This window comes from Corvus hawaiiensis, chromosome 3 (genome assembly GCF_020740725.1).
Source record: "Corvus hawaiiensis isolate bCorHaw1 chromosome 3, bCorHaw1.pri.cur, whole genome shotgun sequence".
Classification (NCBI taxonomy): Eukaryota; Metazoa; Chordata; class Aves; order Passeriformes; family Corvidae; genus Corvus; species Corvus hawaiiensis.
In genome coordinates, this window is record NC_063215.1 from 70,780,402 (window position 1) to 70,797,157 (window position 16,756).

Consider the following 16,756-nt stretch of genomic DNA (forward strand, 5'->3'; position numbering starts at 1 on the left):
TTTTAGACAAGCTCTTAAAATAAATACAGGACTGTCCTGTTCAGAGAATACCTATTTTTGAAACCCCAGCTATTCTGAATGTGAAATGCATTCCAAGCTTTCCAGTGTTCTCAACTGTAGTAACTAGGGAAGGCATGTAATAAAAAGAACAGTTTGCACAGCCTTCAAATCTAGGCATTGGCAGAGCATCTGAGAGGGAAACTTTCAGCCCTGCTGCTTCTAAATGAAGCAAAATCTCACATTTGAACTTGGTCCTATGTGACTCTCTAGCAGGTCACAGATGCATTTATCATGAAATAAGAAACACAACAGTAATTGTATTTCTGAACTTCTTGTGGGAAACAACCTATTGTTTTGTGCTGTGAGCATAATTCATTCACCAAGACTTATTTCTTTGTCTTAATGACTGTTGATTATTTATCTCTCCTAATAAGTAATAAACGCATTTTTCCAAACTGTAACCAAAAGGTCAAGGGCAAAAGGGCATTTGGCATTTCTATATTTTCTTTTATTCTAGAAATAAATATGGTACAAGTCATTCCCATGGAAGCAATACAGAACTGGATTATTCCTCAGGCAAAAGGTGTAAGAATCGGATATTACTTACTCTAAAAGTCAAAACCACAGTACTAAAGGAATAACAATGGAATAATAAAATTTTGCCCATATCAAGAAATCCAAAGCATAAAATTTAACATTGTCAGATAGTGTTTCTATCATTGTCCTGTTTAAAAGCGTGTAGAGCCTTGTGGATATCTCCATTTCTTCCATGACATGATCCATGACCAATGTAGGCTGGCAGCATAAAACTACATGAGCTTGTGCTAAGCAAACAAAAACATTCAACATGATATTCTGCAGAGAGCTATCATAAAATACAGATGGGATGCAACGTTTCTACTCCATAGAGTTTTTGTCATTCTTAGCACAAGATGAAGACAAAATGGAGAGCTCTCATGGGTTAGTTCAAATGCCCAGAAAAAGACAAGAGAACCAGAGTTCACACAGAAAGATTATGAGAGCTAAACTTGTTCTAAATAATGAAGTTAAAAATGTAATTTTTATATTTAAAAGGGTGAAGGAAAGAACTTAAGAATAAAATCCAATAAAGGAATACATCATCATTTGCAAATAAAAAAAAAGCTCGATATCTTTCTTATGTTGTGGTGCCCAAAGCTGCCCCCAGCACCCGAGGTGAGGCCACCCCAGTGCAGAGCAGAGTGGAACAATCCCCTCCCTTTCCCGGCTGGCGATGCTGTGCCTGATGCACCCTAGGACATGAAATGGGAAACAAACTAAATAAGTAAAACGTTAAACTGTTATTTTATATGGAGTTTCACATGTTCTCACCCTTTGATTTGCCTGTGAGTACCACACTATCACATTAACTCTATAGGGGCAAAATAATAGACTGTGGAGCAAGGCACACATTTTCTTACAAAGCTTCTCTTTTGTCTTCAGATGATGTTAGGAGATTAAAGCTGTGTTTAAAGTCTGATAAAATACAAAAGAAAGAGCCATGACTTTTATCGTAGGTAAACCCATGTGAGTTTATACAGTTCAGTGGAAGCTATTGAAGACATGACCCAGTAAAATCAGATAAATACTAAAATTAGAAAAGTTACCAAAAATCAGAAATGAAAAGCATATTATGCTATTATTAACAATTTTTAATATGTGGGGCTTAACCTTCAATTAAAGAAACACTTTTTTCTGAATAGGTTTTCGGAGAATGCATCCTTTATTCATGTTTTGTTTTTGAAGCAGTTACTGAGCTATCAAGAGAAAGTCAGCAGCTTCCAGCAATTTATAAAAGGAATTATTTTCTTGCAACATATATATCTTTTGGTCAAGATACTAAAATTCATGAAGAAGAAAGGTACAACAATATAATGATGATTTTTCCCTCAAGATGCATCACACATCTCTAAATTAGAGGGAGGAGAAATTTAAAACAAGCGAATAAAAAGACCCCAAAATTAAATTCACAAACACCATAACTTTCTAGGGAATCTGACCCCTGGTCTGTTCTAACTATTAAATAGTTATGAAGTAGTCACATAATAACTTAATACACTTAACAAATTAAATATATTTGCTTATCTAAAAATGAGAGAAAAACTAATCTAGAAACCTTTTTAAGCAACACTTTAGTTCATGACACTTCATGTTCTCCAGCTTCCGTTTTCTATCACATTGGGACATATGAAATTGCTTCAAGACATTTGTAGGCAGTAAAAAAGAAGGTGTTATCTTAAACTCCTTCACTTTTATCTTGCACCTTAATGATAAGTTGTTAAGTAGTTGCTGAACCATTCTATGAACTCCAGTCTTCCTTCTGGTCATTGAACTCCTGAACTTTATATTGAAGGTGTCGATTTTCACACAGTTGTCACATGTTCTTTGAACAGGTTTGAGATAAACTGAATAAAGCAACTTAAAAAAATGCTGCAATAAATTACAAGTGTGTAATTCTGTGGCATAATATTGCTGAATATGCACATATTTATAAATACACTTATCCATTTTAAATTTAAAGGTCAACACAACACAAAGGAAGCCCTAAGTGATGCCTCGCTTCTTTCACATTTTTTTTCTTCAAATGAGTAGACACAGGTGACACTTTGCAGTTTGCTTAGCATATCTTTTAGTTAGAAATTTTATTCCTATATAAAATCACTTCTTAAAAATTATATAATAGTTTTTGATTGCCCTTTGCATGACTGTCTATGCCTGACCGGGAAACGCCATTTACATTATACAATTAAAGCTTCTTTTAAGAAATATTTGGAAAAAAACCCCAAACCATAACTTTTGAAAGCATGTCAGTTAAGGGAAAGCAAAAATACAAACAGAACTAAACAATAAAATAAATGAAAAGAAATGCCACTGACAACAGAAAGTCATTGTCACTAAGTAGAAATACAAATTCAAATTTTGCAGAGTCTTTCAAGTATCAATTTGTTTATATTTTGAGTGGATGTTTAACAAGTAAGTTCAGTGAACATATCCTCAAAACACTACATTTTGCTTGAAGCTGTATTTATAGCACATTTGCTTTCTCATGACAGTAAAAAACACATCTCAAATACCTTTTTTGTGAGCATGCCTACAGGTTGTCATGAAAAATAACATCAGATCAGAACAACTCTTTATTATAAATTCATATCTATCTTAAACTACCAAATCATTGACTACTGGGAAAAACCACAACTGAGTAGTTTAGTGGCATCAGCACAGATTCTTACACTGGTTTGCCTCGAGGACTTAAGTAGGAACTGTAAGTTATCACAGGAGAGAGAATAAACTGGTTCTTCCAGATCTGAAACTCTCCTTTTATCAATACTCTGTAGAAATACCTTAAGCATACACAGAACACAAAAATTTAGCATCATTGTAAGACTGGTGTTATGTGGAGCTACTCCAAATCTAAAGTGAGGTATTTGCAACAGCTTAGAAAGGAGTTTCAAACACCTCTGTGTAACCTTCCCAAAAAAACACAGTCTCTATCAGGATATTACAGTCAGTGGGGGTGCTCTTCCAGAGGGTGATTTACTGACCTGCTGCTAAAAATTGCTCCTTGAGAAAGGTGAGTTCTGAAGGAATCATGTCAGTTCAGTTCATGATGAAGCACAGATGACATTACACAGGTTGCTTTTCGGATGCTTTCCTGACACCCTAAACATTAAGGACCTATGCAAACTTACTGTCCAATTTTTCCTCTGCATAGTGAATAAAGGAGGGAGAAATGGTTGTATCAGACATCACCCTCTTTTAGCTGTCATGCATGCTCAATAGATTTAGGAAGAGGAAATTCTTCTTTTGTCTAGGAGTCTTTTAGGGGCAGCTAGAAGAACTTTTCCTTTGTGCAATTTTGTTTTTTTTAGCTGTCATGTGCAATCTTTCCAGTCAGAGCCTGCTCAAAGTTGATCAGAGGGAAATAATGACTGTTAGAATGGAAATGCACATGGGCATGAATTATCAACTAACACTCTAATCCGAGACAGGAATTTTGATTAATATATTTTTTAAAAATTCAAGTAATATTAAGCAATTATTTGCATTTCAATCTTCTAATACTAAGCATGGGATTAGCTACTAATTGAGTCACTTGAATCAAAGCTGTGCTTTAAAAAGATTGTCTGCTTTTTCTTTTCACTCTAAAGTAAATAAGAGCTCTTTGTTATTTTTTTGAACTGATTTACCCTGTGAAGCCTCAGCTCTTACTTTACACAGAAAACTGACATACTTGACACATTAAGAAAGCCTTTCCTTTCTTACTGAGGTTCCCTCCTTTCTGGTTTAAGGACCATGAGTGGGTGGGTGATGCCTTCTGTGGTTTGACCATCATATTGATTCAGGCTGTTCAGGCCGTCAGCAGTAGAGCTAGATATCAAAACTGCACATCAAAACAAAATATCCTAACAAAATTCCTTGACACCCAAATTCAAACTGGAAAGGAAATCTCCCACAGCAGCTGTAACCTGGCTTGATCTCTGATTCCTCTGATACTGAAAGTCAAGGCATATTTCCTACAGACACAGTAGGGAATGCACTGCAGTAGTAACAGCACTAAAAGCCTAGGTTTAGCTTTTACTTCTTCTCAGGTTTTAATATCATGTCCTCAAACGACCAAGGAATTTGAGGGTTGAATAACAGGGCTTCAGGAAATATAAAACATCTTCACATGCATTTTTCCCTCTCTCATTTCTTGTTTAAGTTCATCCATCTTAATTGCTTGAAAGTTACTGATATGGAAGTCAGTGAAGCAGTTTGTGAAAAGAAAAAGTAGGGATAAGAAAAGAATAAGCCTTTGTAATGCTTAAGCACAATTTAAAGACTGTATTTCCTCAAACCATAAAGCTTGCAAGAATCTCAGACAGACAGAATATACATTACTTTCAACACCTGGCCAAACATCCTTTCCTAACCTTCCATTCTCTTCTACATGCAAAGACCACAGATATCAGACCTCTCAGATTAAAAATCATTACTTTCTATATATTATGTTCCACAGAAAAGCTTTTAAATATGAAATAATAGGAAAGTTAGATATCAACATGTTAGTTAAATTTGAACTGTTATCCAGCTTTATTTTCTAGTTTACTTTTAAGTAAAGAAAGAAGTGGATGAACTGTTTGAGGACAGCTTGTAACTGACAGGAAGAAAAAATATTAGAGGGGATCAGAAGTGTAATTCTTCCTAAAGTTGCCACGAGACATATAATTATAATGTAGGGCAATCATATATTGCTATACTACTGGGGGGTTTTGAGGGAGGTGATGGGAATAAAAATATCTGCCTGCAAGTGCCATAGCTAGCTGGGGCAAGAACTGGTGCACCATTCTAAGATGTGTCAGGTTTTGTTTGAGAACATAAAACACTACCTCCCTAAGCAAATTATCACTATTTCTCCAGTGAGATTTTTGCCCAGTCAGATATGCTGGCATCATCACACATATTCCCTTCTGCAACCTGCGTCTCTCAAATGAACTTAGTGGGAAAGTACAAAAAAAAAAAAAAAAAGAACAAAAAGCATCAATCTCCCTCTTTAAAGAGCTCAGACTCATCCAGATATCTTAGATGGAATGAAGGTAGAGGAACTGTCACATGCAGTTTTGCCAGTGGATGTGAGGATGCAGGGACTACTAGTAACAAAAAGGAGGCAGTCAGGGTACAGGTATGTGCAGTAGCCTCTTATTCTGCTGCAACACGACTGCAACCAGAAATCCTCTGTGAACTCTGCTAAAGTGGCACCAGTGCCTCATCAGAGTGCTTGGAAAGGAAGTCAATGGCTTTTGTGTGAGCTGCATGGTCTGTGATACTAAAAACCTGTTCTGGTGCTTGGGCATGGATAAAGGGCACTGAAGGGGAGTTGATACAGATAAGACTGAGGTCACTTTGCACAGCAAGCTCACACCATTCCGAGGGTGCAAGTACATGCCTTTCTATCTAGAGTTCACAATGGTTGCTGTATTTTCTGTGGAGGATAGAGACTTGGAGGGCAGCACTGGTAAAGAGTGCTGTTTTCCATTTCTCCATTCCAATTGAGAGGGAAGTGTTTTGTCCATAGGCAGCTTTTTTTTTTTGTGATCCAAGGTCTTTTCATCTAAAGACTGGGTCACTGCATTGTGGCCTTATAAAGTTTGAAACTGAAAACTGGGCAAATGGTGGAAACTGCTTCATACATGAAGTTTAGTGCAAAAACTGGATAGGTCCATGGTCTTTGATTGCTTCTGATTTCTGATCACCAGATTTTTGGGTGGCATACAGAAATACAGAATTTACTGTGCATGTCATACTGTTTTGAAAAGTCCTATCTTCCTTTAGACAGCCTTCTTCTATTATCATCTTAAGTAGGCTGCAGAGGCAAATAATTGAGGAAATTACTAGCTGTTGAGAATTAGGACAGCAACTAAAACATCTTAAAATCTCACTGAAAGAGAAGAACTGTAAATCAGCCTGCAAGAAAAGGCTGAGATATTTGTTTGAGAGTGTCACTATTTTGATTACATCTATGTAATGTTGACTTAGGTGACATTATAATTATAAAAATATGAAGTTAATTTATATCGTACATGCAAAACACTAAAAAAAATTAAATAACAGAGAAAATGGCCTCAGGTTGTCACAGAGGAGGTTTGGATTGAATATTAGGAAAACTTTCTTCAGGAAAGGAGTTGTATCAGGCTGCTCAGGGAAGCAATGGAGTAACAGTCCCTGGAATTGTTCAGAAACCATGTAGATGTGGCACTTAGAGACATGGTTTAGTGGAGAACATGGTGGGGGTGCTAGGTTAACAGCTGAACTTGATGATTTTAAAGGTCTTTTCTGACCTTGAAGATTCTATGATTGTCTGAAATTTTGTTCTTAAATATCCTTAAGAATGTGATTTTTATTATTGCAATAATTTTTCATTGAAGAGGCATTACTCTTCTAATGTTGCCTCCTAAAAATAGATAAAATACACACATGGATGTACTAGTTTTAGAATGTTACTTTCTGAAGTATGGATAATGTAATTTTGTTCAGGAAATGTTTAATTTATACTTTAGCCTGTATATATGCATAAAATATTAATATATGTCACAAACTGAACAGCAGATTATTGAATCTGACCATTGATGATTAATCTTAAAATGTCTTTTGGGTCTTAAATTCATTATGGATTCCTAATCTGTCAGGGATATCCAATACTAGATTAAATTTGGGAATACTTTTTATCTCAGATCATACCCACCATTATTCAACATAACTTTTTCCTTCAAGCCCGTAAACCACACCTTGGGCAGATGTTAAGGATCTGTCCAGAGACATATAATAATGGTGATTTACAGGGCATGGCCTTAAGGAAAGAAGAAGCAGCAGTAAGATGGGTATGTGTTGGTTTACTATGCAGTCTGACAAAATCACACTAAAATAACTCTGTGTCCCTCAGATTGTATTCTATTAGGTATAAGTGTCAAAAGGCATGTTAAATAAAATGGTTTTCAGAACTGTGAGTCTAATAAATGTAACACAGAGACAGCAAAAAACCAGACGTTTAAGTCACAATACATACCTCTGTTAGCACAAACAGGTATTCCACCTGCCTGTCAGGCATCTGTGTACTCAGAGGATGTTCCTCCAATTCACCAGTGTGCACTTCTTTATCTATGTTTCCACAAAATCTTTGGCACTCAATTAATGATTCACAAATTTTGGTTCCTAAACAACATATTTTTCTAGGTTAGGTTAAAGAAGAAAACAGTCAACAGCAAAACGAAACAATGAATATTTCTCCTTGGTGATATATGTTGAAGATTTGGATGCTATATTTAATATATTGTAATATTTCATTGGTTTTCTAAGAAAGCACTGCATCTGTTTCTAATTTTTCTCATAGGCCTGTGTGGTCTAAGTGAAACAATGAGTTTGACTCGTTTCTCTTTGCACTAGCATTATTAAACAGAATTATTTTACTTTTACCACTGAGTCTCACAAAAATTTTCTGTGCTCTAATTGCTAATACATTTGGATGATTCAGAGATATCAAAGAGGGATATGTCTTTTGGTGCAAACCTAATAAGTACATAGTGCTGATGAGTTTCTACTCTATTCTAATTAGAAAACATCTGCTCTTGCATACCCAGATCAAGTGGATGACTTTGCTTTATTCTGTAGTGGTGGCTGATGATTTCCAGCTCCCTTAGGACCTGTTCCATAAAGTTGTCTTCCAGGTTTTTGAGGAATCTTCTGGCCTGGGTTGTACCAGCTGTGTGATGCTCCCAGTTAATTTCTGGCAAGTTGACGCTCCCCGTAAAGACAAGGGCAGTTGACTTGGAAGCATCCTTTTGTTCTGCAAAGAATAAATCACTGGCATCACTGTCCTGGCTGGGAGGTCTGTGGTAGACTCCCACAATGACATCTGCATTGTTTGTTTGCCCCTTGATTCTTACCCAGAAGCTCTCAGCTGTGCCATTGCCAGCTGTGAGCTCCATACATTTTAACCCTTCTATTACATACGGTGCCACCCCTCAGCCTAGTCTGCCCTCCCTCCTGAAGAGCCTGTAACCATCCAACAGGACACTCCAGTCACAGGATTCATCCCACCGGGTTTCACTTACAGAAATAATGTCAAATCTCTGGGACTGGGACAAAGTCTTGAGCTCCTCTTCTTTGATTCTCATGCTTCATGCACTAGTGTAGAAACTGAAGAGGTGAGTGAAGTGGTGCCTCTTGTGAAGCTCATTTTTCTCCTGCTCAAATAAAAAGAACTTTTTTTATTGTATATGAATACGTATTTCATTTGTATGTCATTTTCCTGCAGCGTTATTCACTATTTTAAATTCAGAAAGGACTAGATCTGTGTATAATTTGCACATTCTTTACAAGCTTTCTGAAGTACAGATACTACATATTGTGGAAATTGCACACTCTCTCATTTCGTATGCTTTTTCTAGATTGAAGTAACTCATAGTAATGAACACCTGACCTTTGTGCACATAGTTTATTTTTCTAAAAACCATTATTTTTAAACCCTCAGGATCTTTTCGTTACAGGAGCATAAAGTCAAAGAAAAGCAAAAATACTGATAAAATTCTCTTCATCAGTATGTTAATGTAGTTTCTAAACTAGTTTTTCTTTGCCTTTTGTTGTTGTTGGAATTTTTATTTTATAGAAGTTTAAACAGCTATACTTGTGTAAGATATTTCTGTGCCACAGCTGGACATTAGTCCTAAGCCAGAAGTAAGGTCATTTTTTGGTATTTGGGAAGGTGTGACTCAAGACTATTTGGTATTAGGAGGTAGTTATGTCAGACTAGCTTTTCTTTTTTTTTGATGAATCACTTTATTAGTGATAAACCTCTCTACTTACATCTTAAATCTCCACAACACAGTGTTTCTAGCTTTTCTTCATTTTGCTTCATTCTTCTAGGAAAACATCAGTGATCTCATGAGCTTTTCATTTGCTTTTATTCAGATTCTTCATGCAGCAAGTTCCTCAAACATATCCAGCAAGAGTTGAAAACTGCATTTGGTTTTATTTATGTTAAGTAAAAATGGTGGTTTTTTCCCTGAGATCAATAATAGTAGAAATCCGTCAGGAGGAAGACCAGGCTGGCAGAGCTAAAATGCTCCCTAAGTAATATTTATGCTTTGACAAAGTTACTTCTAGGCTGACAGGGTCAAAGAAAGCACAGTATGGGCTGTATGAAGTCAATCCAATTTATCCCAACTAACATATTGTAGCAGGGGAAACATGATTAGGTATTTGGAAGGGCCACATATTGATGAAAAAGGAAGACTTAGAGTTCTGCACGTAGTCAGATCCAAAGAAAAAAAAGTGCAGTAATATAGGTTAACTAATTAATCTCCAATCTCCATTTCTTTCTATCCCACTGCATTTTTCCTTTCTCTTCCTTTGTTATCCAGGATTGCTCTTATTTCATCCTGCTTGCCTCCACTTTTTTCCTAAAGCACCTTCTCTATAATGGACCAACCATCTGACTATAAATAACTTCTCTGTCTCAAAGCAGTTACTGCTTCTAATTCTCCAATGACCAATTCTCACTTTGCAGTAAAGAAAAACTCATTTTAACTAACCATCACACTTCAGTGTTACTGACAAGTGAAATATTCTCTTAGAGGTGCCTAAGATCCTCAATTTTTCTGCTCCTGGCACTATTTTAATGGAAACTATTCGGAGTTATTCTGTTCATGACCTCCACATGTAAAGTGAGCTTTGCTCTGATTTGCTGTGTCTGAAGAACTGAGCAGTGTCAGACAATGTATGAGGCCCATGAGACAAGCACATATGCTGTGCATGTCCACTCAAGCCTTGTAGTTATCACTCATGGCATATTGGCCACAAAATGAGAGAATCCTGACCTCTTTTCCATCTCCTTGTCATTGCTGCCAGCTCTCCAAAAGCCAACAGTGTTGTGCTGAAGTCTGCTGCCTTGTATTAAATGTTATCAGCCCATTCAAGAATTAGACCTCATTCTCTGCCCAGAGTATTAAGATAAAATTAAACCAGCTGGAAGGTACTGCAGGCAAAGAAATGCTGAGAGGGCAGGAGATTATCAAAATAAATAATTCAGTAGCTACTGTACACATAAAAGTGTGTCAGAGCCATGAAATCAGTGCTTGACTGATGATTTGAATTTCCCTTGTCTTCCCTCTCATCAGAATATTCAAAAATGAAGAAAGCAAACTGTAGTATATATCAACAGCATAAACAACTCCCCCTTTCAGGCCTTGCCTGTGTTAGAGAAAGCATTATTTGAGCAATCTAGATCACAAAAACAATTCTGAGGATGCTTCATAAGCAAAGGCATTCTATGCTCCATTAAACTTATGGCTCAAATGTTTAGTTTTAAAACTGAAGTGAAATGCCTGAAATAAGCTGAAAGTCAAATCTTGCAAGTGGGGAAATAAAAATGCAAAGATGTAATAATTCTCTTATTTTTTGTATTTTGTTTCAGGAATCTAACATTAATATCAGCAGACCATTTTATTTCAGTCAATAACTGAAAGGGCTTCCAAAATGCCAGGACCATTGTGCAGTAGAGGGAAAGCTGCAAGGAGATGAGGAGAAAGGAAGGTAAAATGTTCTCTCTTACATTTTTGTAAAATTTCTCTACATTCATACAGATCAATTACAGTTCTTACAATGTTCTTAGTTCCAGATAGGTATTCTCACTCCACCTCTGATGATATTTTCCTAACAGATCTTTCTAAAAATCAGCAAAAATACAGAATTCAAGGAAGACTATAATCTTTTGAACAATTGAATATTGATTTTCCTGCAGGCAAAGGAACAGATTTGTGCTTCATTTTTTAACCTCAGATGAGGTAAAAACTCTCAAAATGCCTAATTGATGGATTTCCACTAATGGGGACTCTGTCAGCATTACTATACCCTCTCTACGTAAGATTTCTACCTGTGGGAGGCTATTGACAGCTGTCACCTGAATATAGGCAACCATAAGCCCATCTCTCTCGTGACCTCTGGGTTTTCTCCAAGAATCCCTCAGCTGCAACTAAAGATCAGTGTCTCCTAACCCTCCCTCCTGTGTCCCAGTCAAACCTGAAGAAGCACTGCCCCATTCTTAAGACCCGTCAGATTTTTGCAGCCTGTATTCTTTTCCTGCGAGAATCCTTGGAGTGACATGTGATGAAGAGAATCTTTAAGTTCCAAGTTTCCTAGTTGCATGTTTGAGCTGCCTTTGAAAGTAGAAGTAAAAATGGAAGGTGTCAACAGTAAACCAGCCTAAAAAGTTGAATTATATTTCAGACAAGAAAAGCTGCCACAGTTTTACTGGACAAACAATGTTACCTGTATAAAAAGTTCTCTGTCAATTTGAATAGCATTTTTATATACTAATTCTCATTTTTTGAAGCTGTATAAAACTTTAAAAAAATTCATAACCGCACTGGTAGCGGTGTGTGTAATTTTGTATTACAAATCCTTATGACTTATCAGATCATCCAACAGTTCATGTTTTGTGGATCAGTGTGTGGTCTGTTTATAGGTCTCAGCAAGACCAGAATTAACAAATCATTTTTTTACATTAGAGTGCATAACACTTCCTTCAACATCACCACACAAATTACCCAAAATAAAGCATGTAATGAATGTAAGAAGCTTCTTACATTCAGAGTAACGTGTCGTAACAGTTAAAAGGATTTCACTCCCATTTCGTAAATCAGACAACTTCATTGAGGAAGAATAAGGAAGACTTTGAACTCAGAGCTGATCAAGGAGAACCCGACCCCAGGTCTTTTGCCTCACCAGACTTATCAGGCTTGGTTATCTTAATTCTGTCAGATCAAGCACAGATCAAGCCAGACCACAAGGTGATCGTCTCATGGTTGACATCTGTCAGGTTTTTTGGCAGTCTCCTCTGCTGTGTCTGAAATATTTAGTCTGATGGTTATTTTCTGCACTACTTCTGGCAAAGACACTGTAATTATGGCTGGGTACAGAGCCAGTGTATGTCCCTACCTGGTTCTTGATGGCTGCAACTCAGGGAGCAGCACCATCTTTGCCCCATACAGTCTGACATCTCTTCCCTCCAGTAGAGCAGGGAGAGTGGGACAAAGTCAAAATCCAAGAACTCATGTATCAGTGGGATTTGGTGTCCTATATAGTTGTTTAAAGCTGGTACTAACAATGGAACATATATATACAGCCACCATTTGTGCTTTTTTGTTCTTTTACGCATAACTGTAAACTGTGTCTTTCTTAATGATTTACTATGCTACCGAAAAAATAGACACACTTTTCACAGAAAAATAGGAACATTTAGCACATCTGACTACTACAAAAGTGCCCTGTTAAGCTATAGAGTTCATTTAACATTCAGGGACAGCTAATAATTGTTCCTGTAGGAATGGTTTTGCTATAGTATTTATACATAAAATACCCTGAAAAATGGCTGATAAACATAATAACAAAAAATATTTATATATTAAATAAAAACTGTGGTAGTTTTCAAATCTGTGACTCAATTATCATTGTTGATGTAAAATCTATTTTTCAGTGGGAGCAAAAATGAGTGAGTTTCTTTTCCAACTGCCAAAGTTACTCTACTTTGAATGTATATGACTGTGAATGTACATGAGAATTTATAGTCTGGTTAAAAAAAGTCCATATTTTTTCTATATTTTTGCGTATGAGAAAAAAATTTAAAAATAATATTACAAAAGTGATACATATTGCATATAACAGTGCTCTTTTTTATACTACTCAGTGTTTTATATCTAAGGATCTTAATATGTAAGTGAAATGTTATCTCAGTTTTACAGTTCAGGAAGTGAACAAAAGGAGGTCAAACAAGCTAACCTCAGGATCAAGATTGGAAGTCACTGGCCTTGGACTGTGTGTTAATGATCAAACGTTGTTGCATGTGATTTTTATCTCCCAGTTTTCTCAAATCTTTGTAATCGTCTGAAGAAAAAGAAGGTAATACTTGCAACTGAGCAATTTCTGTTGCTTAACACCAGTTATGGGGAGGTAAAATACCTAACACAACAATTACAGAACTGCACCTATTAAGCACAGGACTGCGCTTGGTCACTTTGCCTTGGTAAATAATAGTACACTGTTAATAGTAAAGGCAGCAACTAAAACCCTTTCCTTCTACTCTTGCAGCTTTGTGTTCCAAATCTATTAAAATATGGTGGTATGTAAGTACTGTGTTGTGCATTATGTTATTATTTTCCTTAAAAATGTTCCCTTGAAAGGTATCATTTAAGGGGATATAGTGGACTAAAAGCACTGACCTCTACATTTTCATGTCTCAAATTAAAATACTCTGGGTTAATGGCGTTATTTAGTTGAGTGCTGGGAAACTGAGAGCAATGCAAAACAAGATGGAATTCAGCTGGAGACAGTAACTAGGAGGCAGGACATCACTGCAGTGTGTCCTGGCTGCTTAGCACCATCTGGACATGGCTAATTTCCTATCCTATACCATACACATCATTGTGCAGTTTTGGGGGGAAGAAAAAGTGATCACACCCCTGAAAGTGTGTCATTTTGCCTCTCTCTCTCTCTAGTAGGAAGGTTGTCAGGATCAGCCCTACCCTCTGCTGCCACCATCCATCCCTTACCCATTCGTCTGAGCTGTGGCTCCAAGATATGGTGCTGAAAAATAGAGAAACCGAATTGATGCGGCGCTGAAGGGCGGTGCTGGTGCTAGAGCATACCACAGGGAGCGGAGAGGCAGGGGAGAGCCCCAGTCCAGCTGAGCTGAAGGAAGCTGAGTGGAGCCAGGTGGAGCAGGGCTGAGCAGTCAAAGCAATGGTGATGGTAGCATCCACATGGAATCGAGTCCAGCATCCGAAGTGAGGCATGGAGTCAAAACCAATGGGGACCTGAGCCCCAGCACAGCGGAGCAGTGGTGCAGTGCGACACAGACTTTCCCCCAAGCTTTCAGGGTCTCGTCTGTCATTGTTTTCTGCTGTCTCAGGCTCAGATGGGGGGAGGCAGTAGCAGGGAACAGCTGCCATCCTGTCTTCAACCCGGGGGACCACTTGGACACACCCTAGGGGGAGAGTCTGCTGTCTTGTCTTTGTCCCAGCAGTCATGCAGAGCTACACTGAGGTGGTAAACACCTTTTGTGTGTAAAGCACCTTCTCTTTTTCTATACTTCTGTTATTATATTGCTGCTGTTACTGTGCCTTTCTTATGCCATTATTTTTTACTTTCAGTAAGTTGAAAAAAGTAAAAAATAAGATTAATAATTTTCCAGTGCCCTTCCCATTGCCTCTCATTAAAAAAAAAGACTAATTTTCCAATATAATTGATAACAAAATAATTGGATGTAGAAAAAGCATGAGCTAAGTTCAAGATGAACATAGACAAGGACAGAAAAAGTAATGACACACTTACACCAATAAGCCTTTGCTGGGGAAATAATAATAGATAATAGAGTGCTACTTTTAGTTGTCAATCACTTGAGAAACAGATGTTTTAGACAAAAATTATGACTGTCATAATAACCGAAAGGACAGTTGCCAGTGCTGTATTAGTTCAGCATTGCCACAGAGCCAAGCGGTTGCCCAGTTCTAATCTCAGTGCAAATTTTTGAGGTTTCCTTCAAAGCAAAATGCCCATTTTCCATTGTTAATTATAAGGTAGTTCCTCTTATTCAAGCTGCTTATGACTTTCTGCCTTGTTGTCTATTATTGGTGGCAACCATGACCTCTTTACCAGGAACTTTAATCTCTCTCTTGGGATGCTTAATAAATTATGTCTCACCCCTGCCTTCAATAATGCTCTGATTGATACAACCTCTCTGCATCTTGCTGTCACAATAAAGGTTAATTTTTAGCATAGGACAAAAAGAAGCAGAGATGTGCTGTCACAGTCAACATAGAAACTTTATTCTTATTCTCTCATCCCAGCTTTTCTGTGCTGAAAGACCAATTTTTGTATCAGGGTGAACATAGGTTTCTGTGAAAAAAAGGTCTCTCCCTCTCCATCTTCAACCTCATGTTAGAGCTCTAACCTTGTGCAAATGACCAGTGAAATAGAAAGACTCCTTAAATCATGGAAGGACAAGATTTGCAAGATTATGAGTCAATTGCCAAAAATTGCTAACACCTTCATCTATCAATCTATTAGGTACAATCTTAGGGTCTCAACATTGTTTAAGGAAGTACCTCAGACTCAGGTAAGTTATGGATATTTCCAACAGTAAATGCATGACATATCTTGTTGCCAAAGTCAGCTCTCCAAATGTTTTATCTGTTTTCACCTATATGTTCTTGAATGTGCGAATACTAGGAGGTGCTGTAGCTTCCTTTCTCCATAAAAAGAGATATAGAAAAACAAAAAAGACTTACCAAAAGACAGTTTCTGCCCCATGTTTAAGGAGATCAATGAGGAAGAAGTCATGGAAGTGAGGCTGCAAGTCTATTGAACCACTACAGTCCTTCAGGAAGCCCACTTCTGCAGATGCTTTTCACATTATTTACTTTGTCTGTAGCATATCTAGCCAGCTAGATTCAGAAGGTGTGGAAGGCTGCTCACAGAGAATAAGAAGATAAGGGTATTCACCTGGGAAAACTGATGTTCAGCTCCAGTGGCTAATTGTTATAAAATATTTAAACATGTTCTGACACCTACATAAGTGCTCTAACCCTAGTGTAGGCCTTTTGTTCTTTCTTCATGGCCCAATTAATGTTCAATAATTTCAATTAGAGGGAAAGAGTTTTTACTCCCTTTAGTCAGAGGAAGAAATTAAACCTTTTTTATGCATCCTGGCTGAGTGTGTTAACCACAGAACAGATTGTTTACCATAGCTGGTTCCTCAGTCTGTGCTGCATAAATAGGGTCTGAGGAGCACTCCTGGACAGTGTTACAGGTTGAAAATCCCAGTTGGGAATTACTACTTCTGTCTCTCTGAAGCAGCTGAATTACAAGGCCTTGACATCGGACTTTGTAATTTCTTTCTCATTAACTGTCTGGGAATTCCTCTAAAGCCTAGATTTCTAATTAAAGACTGTAGATTACAGAGAAGTAGTGTGGGTGAGAAGATTATTTAAGTCTGGATGCTTTCTTGCCCACAGCCTTTCTTGGACCTCCTCTTTGGTGTGATAAGGTATTCCTGGAAGTGAGAGCTGGACCCTTGACCTTGAAGGGAACACACCTGGCTGCATTTATGGCATGCATGAACCAGTGAGTGCCAAAATTCCTTCCGCCCACCAGAAAGTTTCTGCCTCATATGACAGCCCAGTTGAGCAACTGTGGAGAAAGGCCTCTC